At 40.5% G+C, this 7,235-nt stretch overlaps 1 pseudogene; it reads left to right on the forward strand.

Moving 5' to 3' along the window:
* Nucleotides 1-1,117: 1,117 nt before the first annotated feature.
* On the forward strand, nt 1,118-1,237 carry LOC117047690 (annotated as a pseudogene).
* The last annotated feature ends 5,998 nt before the right edge of the window (nt 1,238-7,235 follow it).

Below are 7,235 nucleotides of genomic sequence, written 5' to 3' on the forward strand. Positions count from 1 at the left end.
GCTGGGAAAGATTGAGGGCACAGGGAGAAAGGGACGACAGGGGACAAGATGGTTGGATAGTATTCTTGAAGCTACCAACATGAGTCTGACCAAACTGCAGGAGGCAGTGGAAGACAGGAGTGCCTGGCGTGCTCTGGTCCATGGGGTCATGAAGAGTCGGACACAACTAAACAACAACAGAATCAGAGCTCTATAGCACTAGTGCTTTGCTGGTGCTGTGAGCAGGCTCCAAACATCCCTATGGTGCATACCATTGGACAGCAACATACCCTCCAACAATGAAAATAGGGACGTACAACTACTACTACGACGACGACTACCACTACTTTTTTATTTATTCCCCACCCACCCATCTGACTGGGTTGCCCCAATCAGATGGGCACCTTTCAACATATATAAAAACATAATAAAACATTAATCATTAAAAAAAACTTCTCTACACAGGGCTACCTTCAGATGTCTTCTAAAGGTTGTATATTTTCTTATCTTCTTGCCTCGGGGGCTGCTAAACTCCATACCCTCCAACATTTTTCCAATGAAAATAGGAATGTCCTAAGCAAAACTTCTTTAATTGTTGTGGTATGTATTTTGTTCTTATTCTTATGAGATGCGGTTTGTAATGGACGTGGTTTGTATTATGTATATGTGGGTCATCATTGTTGTTATTATTATTATTTTTGTAGTCGTGCTGAGGAAGATTATTTCAAAACAGTGCGATTATCCAGATCACTGTCCTGCACACTACCACCTTGGCACCACTCCACGTGTATCTACGTGCATCTCAAGACTGATTTATTTATTGACAAACGAATATTGTCTTGCTGGCTACTTAAAGATTTACATTACTTTCAGAGACTTTTGTGTGATGTATCATATTTGCAAGAGTGTACATTTTGGTCTTGTATTGTGTTATGTTTGTTGTGTTTAAAGAATTAGCGCCTTCACTATTTATTGGTCTACGTGTTGCCTTTCATTGTTTGCTAAGCAACAGCTGGACATTCTGGGATCAAATCAGAAACTGGTATGGCTCCTGCAAATCTGGGACTGTCCCAGGAAAATAGGGACACTTGGAGGGTCTGCAACAAGCATGGTATGATGGTGAATCTCACACCAAGGAGTATCTCGGCCTTTTGGCTAAGATCAAGTGTAGTATCTGTTCTTATCAGTTTAATATCTGATATGTCCTCTATTTGAGGACTATATATTAAAGGGATTTTTGGAGCTGGGTGTAATTTTTTGAGAGTCAGTGTGGTGTAGTGGTTACGAGTGGTAGACTCGTAATCTGGGGAACCGGGTTCATGTCTCCACTCCTCCACATGCAGCTGCTGGGTGGCCTTGGCCTAGTCACACTTCTCTGAAGTCTCTCAGCCCCACTCACCTCACAGAGTGTTTGTTGTGGGGGAGGAAGGGAAAGGAGAATGTTAGCTGCTTTGAGACTCCTTCGGGTAGTGAAAAGCGGGATATCAAATCCAAACTCCTCCTCCTCCTCCTCCTCCTCCTCCTCCTCCTCCTTCTTCTTCTTATCTGGGCAGGGCTCCTAGATGCTGAGTAATTAGTTCCTTGAAGACCTTTTTTTGTGTGTGTAACAAGGGACTAATAAATTCAAATGTTACTACTACTACTACTACTACTACTACTACTGGCAGCGATACTGCATTCACATTTCCCTTTCCTCAATTTGCAGCAGTTAGTGAAGTGAAAACATAGATACCGGTAGCTCGGGAACATTTCTACCTCTTCCCATAGAATATAACCTGAGTCACAATACCAGGCATATACCTCCAGTCACCATGACATATCATAGAAGTTTGATCAACAAGGCACATCTCCTTATCAAACAGCCTCTTGAGCACTTCCCACACTATCACTAAGTTGCTGCTGCTGTGGTGTTCCATCTCCATTAAAAACTTAACGGGAAAAGGATGAGCATTGAAGAGATTTTTCTAGCTCACTCAGTTGTCCTCAGGAAGATGGCACAATCTAGGAGCACATATGTTTTTATCTGTATGTCTCCGCCTCACAAAAACATCACACTCCTGGTTCTCATTTGGGGAAGGAATGACTCAGAAGTAATTGTGTGGTGTCCTGTTTACATTTTAATGAGAAACTATTTATTTTGCATGTTCTTTTCTTTTCTTTCAAAGAGTAAAATGAAACACAGCTATTCTTTGAAATCCTCACTTCTCTAAATGTTGTGATGAAGTTCTCTAGCCAGAAAAAGGCATACAAAAATGGATATATTGGGGTGAACCGTGCATTAAAATACATGCATTATTGAGAATAATATATATTATATTAGCGGAAAGTGCTTCCAGAAATGTGTCCGTTACTCAAAACTGCATATAAAAGTGTGTACATTAGAAGAAATTCGCACTGATAAATTTTCATGAAGATTTTTTTTTTTTAAGCAAAGAAAATTGCATCGAAAACATGAATAAGTGAATTTAACACTGGAAAAATGAGGAACCCAAACTGACAGGCTATGCCACCCTTAGAAGTCTCATCATTTCAACTTTCACAAAAAAAATGCTATTTCATATCAATTTCAAATGTTAAATATTCAAGCGCAATAGTAAGAACAAAGATACCCTATCTGAATTTAAAATTTAGCCCATTACAATAGTCGTCTCCTTTCTTAAGTACACTTTAAATCTGACGGCCAATCCTTTTTCTACATCTGTGTTATCAGTTTCTGTGGTTTGGTGTTTTGCAAAAGAAAGAAAGAAAGAAAGAAAGAAAGAAAGAGGGTGAAGAAAGGGGCTTTATTGTACTTCTGCTCCAACTTTCAGGCATCTACGCTTAAACAGTCACGGAGCCATTACAAAAATCTACTGAAAAGCACAATGGAACAGTGTTGATGTGAAACCAAATGCTCAAGGGAGCATTTTTCTGCATTATGTTTCCTACTGAAAGGAGAAGCATCTGTACATAAGAAAGAAAGAAAGAAAGAAAGAAAGAAAGAAAGAAAGGGAACAGCAAGAGAGAGAAATGCAACAGCAGGTTTGAAAACAATGTGTCAGACTTCGGGTGTGCTAAACTGACTGAGCCTCAGAACCATGGACAAGTGGTAGTTCCAAAACAACTCTATAGAGTTAAAACACCATATCTAAGAGCTCTCACTTCATAATAAAGAAGATGGACTTGCAACACAGTGTTGCAGTGTGGGATGTTCCTGTTCACTGATCCAGCCAGCCATGCCCTCACCCACAAGACTCCATTGCATCCTCCCTCCCATCCCTTTTTCCATTTTCTTCTCCCAAGAGTCCCTCAACATTCCATGGCCACTGAGGACCCTCACTGAGCTGTTTTTGTGGTACCCCATTAGGTGCAGGGGTGTCCAAACTTTTTTCAAAGAGGGCCAGATTTGATGAAGTGAAGGGCCCTGATGGCCAACCAAGGGGCCGGCCAATGTTGTTGAGCTTTTTTTGGCTTGAAGTAGTTGAACTTTTTTTTAAGATTGAAGTGGCTTTTTTAAGGATTTTACCCCAGGAAATAAACTGCCACGGGGCTGGATTAAACCGACCGGTGGGCCAGATTAGTCTTCCGAAATGGACTTTGGACATGCCTGCTTAGGTTTTTGATTTCTTAGACTTCTGCCAGCTTTGGGTCTACAGATACCCCCAATATGTTTGTGGATGGTGTCATCTTGACTACATAAGCAATGGCACTCCTGCCTGAGCATCAGACATAGAGAGGATAAATAGTGCACTGAAAATGGACGTGGGACTTGAGATTGTGTTTACAAGCCATGTTTCGCTGTGCTCAGTGAAAATATCTAGTTAAAACACCATGTTTCACATCTTTTGCTGCCGCCCCCCCCCAAAAGAAAGAAAAACATGAAGGTGGAGCTCTTGATGTACCTATATACTTGAGTATAAGCCTAGTTTTTCAGCACACTTTTTGTGCTTTAAAAGCTGTCCTCGGCTTATACTCAAGTCAACCATTCCTTAAGAAGTGTACAGGAACGGTGGTTCTTTACTCTCCCCAGGCAGCTTGTTCCATTCCTGAACTGCTCACATAAATGCAAACTTTAGACCCCAGAAGGCAGAAAGCCTATCAGTTAAGGAAGTATTAAAACCCCACAGGTGCTCACTTTCCCTGGCTCCTGCTTAAACAGGACAGGATCCCAGCCTTCTCTGTATAACACAAGGGAACATTGCACTGTGAGTTAAACCACAGAGCCCTAGGGCTTGCTGATCAGAAGAATGGCGGTTCGAAACCCTGCGACGGGGTGAGCTCCACAGCAGCAAAGGAGGAAGAGGAAGGAGCAGCCCAAATGGCTGCTTTGGGCTGCTCATTCCTCCTCTACCACAGTGGCAAAGGTGAACCGGCTTACACTTGAGTCAATAAGCTTCCCCACATTTTTGTGGGGAAATTAGGTGCCTCGGCTTATATTTGGGTCGACTTATATACCGTATAATTATAAGAATTATACGGTAATTCTTTTTGTTAAATGGAGAGTTATGTCAAAAACACACATACCCAATAAGGTATTGCAATACAATATTCTGTATATCTTCCTTCCTTGACACACCCCCCCCCCCAAGTTCAGGACTGACCTGTAATTAGAACTTGATACATAACATAGTGTATCAAATTTGCATGACAGCTTTTATTCTGATCTTAATCTTCAATAAAGATATTGCATGACAAAGTTTCCGGCATTTCCAGTCTCCCCTTATTTAGATTCTTAGCAGGCTGTTCTTTTTAAAGCACCTGAGGCAATCACCTCACCTTACCTCATGAGTGGGCCGACCCTGATATGTGCAATTGTATCCACACACCCACACACCATTGTACAAGTATATTTTCGTGCACTTACAGTTTTGTGTCAGCTTCCAGTTTTGTTTTTTTTAGAATGCAAGTTTATGTATACCGGTAATCGAAACTCACACAAACTCAACTCTATAATCAAGTGAGCAGAAATGAGAGGAATGGGAGACTGCAGGAAGACATATGGTGGCTTGGAATGTACTTTGTTTCTGTTCATCACAAAAGAATAATATGCATGATAATGTAAAAGCAGGTGGAAGGCACCTTTTTCACATGGGGTGTTCTTGCAATAAGGTTAAAGCTTACTGGGAAATGATATATAATGAATTGAAAATGATGTTTAAGATAACATTTGTTTTTTTTAAAAAAAAAAAACCCAGAAGCTTTTCTCTTGGGAATTATAGGATTAGAACTAACTACCCAAACAGTATAGAAATTTATTTATGTATGCAACTACAACTGCAAGATGTTATTTGCCCAAAAGTAGAAGGATGAAGAGGTCCCGACGAAAGATTGGATACAGAAATTAATGGAGTATGCAGAAATGGCGAAACTTTAACGGAATAATAAGAAATCAAGACAACAAACTTTTTAGAAGGGATTGGAAGTGGTTTACTGAGTATTTACAAACAAACTGCAAACAGATCAAGACATTGGCGGGATTATTGTAAAAGCCTGCCATTTTAAATACAGTGGTGCCCCGCTAGACGAAAATAATTCGTTCTATGAGTTTTTCCGCAGAGCAAATTTTTCGTCTAGCGAAGCGGCAATGGAGCGCGGAGGTTTTTGCACCAAAAAAAATTGTCTTGCAAGGCAGCCCCATAGACTTTTCGTCTTGCGGGGCAGCCTTCCGCTAGACGAATGCCTTCGTCTAGCGAGTTTTTTGTCTTGCGAGGCATTCGTCTAGAGGGGCACCACTGTATATATATATGAGATACCAGTATATATGAGAATAGATGATTAAAAGAACAAGTTAAGGCAATTTGGGGTATGCAGGAAAAGATGGAAATAAATGTAAGGAATCGCAGAAAGAGGGGGAAGGGAGTCAAAATTGACAGTATTAGAACTTGGCAAAATAATTGTTGTTGTTGTTTAGTCGTTTAGTCGGTTCTGTCTCTTCATGACCCCATGGACCAGAGCACGCCAGGCACTCCTGTCTTCCACTGCCTCTTGCAGTTTGGTCAAATTGTTGTAATGTATATAAATGAAAATTTTATATATATATATATATATATATATATATATATATATATATATATATATATAATGTAAAAGCAGATGAGAAAGGTTTTCTGTCAGGTTTTGGTAACTCCTGGCAGGCGGGCTGCTTCACACCAGGAAAACATGGGCAAGCTGATAAGCCATTCACAAGAGGAAACTTTCAAGGATCACCCATTACAGTCAAAGAACCATGCAGTTTCCAAGACTAAAAACGATAATAAAAGGCACATGTTCTGCTTTTGAAGTGTATTCATACAACAGCTTTTTGAAAACATTTTCAGTCAATGTGTGTGTCTATGTGTGTGTTACCTCATGCTACGGGTAGATAACCAATTCATGTGGTCTGATCTTCACTTGGAAGCTCTCAGCTACAAAGCAGAACCTTATTCTGAATAACAAGTTTCGTAATAATATCATTTGCCGCAGAGTGACATTATCTTTCATTGGCACTGATTAAAAACTTAACTCTGCAGATTTCAGCAGGGTCCAGTTGAAATGAAAGGCACAGGATCACAATAATCTTGGCCTTATCTTTAAGATTCATGAATCTCCCCCGAACTCTTTTGCTGAGTCTCCTGTGGCTTAATCATCCTTTTGGCTTAGCATAATGACGGTCTTTGGGGGAGGCTGAATGCAAGTGATAATAGTTTAGTACTCAGCCTATGCCTTTTAAGTTAATTACTTGTTTACCTTGGCTGATGCAGATGTTAAATTCATGGTGGGAGTGGGGGGAAAACAATGATCTCTTACTGACATAAACCAAGGCTTTGTGGGTGAAGCAGAAATGACTAATTCAGACCACATGCAGGGAAAGGTCATGTTAGAGCAGATTCCCTGGGTTTGATAGACTTTGCTTCTTACAGCATGTCTTATTTATCTACATGTTTTTTTAATATACACAAAAATAAATACCAAATCTTTACTTGCCCTCTTTACAACACATTTATTGGAGTCTGTTTCCAAAATGGATGGTTGGTTGAGTTGTACGATTCGGATTTGCTAAATGGCACACGATAAGCTGCCTTATGCTGAGTCAAGTTTAGAATTGCTACGCCAACCTTTGCCAACCTGGTATGCTCCAGATGTTTCAGATTACCACTCCCATCAGCCCCAGCCAAAACTGGGATAGGAGTTGTAGTTAAAAAAAACCCATCTAGACGATGCCAGGGCCTTTTAGTCTGCACTGAAAAGAAAGGATCTTTCCCAGCCGCAACTGGAGATATCAGGGATTTGCAACTAGG

Source organism: Lacerta agilis, chromosome 5 (assembly GCF_009819535.1).
Source record: "Lacerta agilis isolate rLacAgi1 chromosome 5, rLacAgi1.pri, whole genome shotgun sequence".
NCBI classification, from domain to species: Eukaryota; Metazoa; Chordata; class Lepidosauria; order Squamata; family Lacertidae; genus Lacerta; species Lacerta agilis.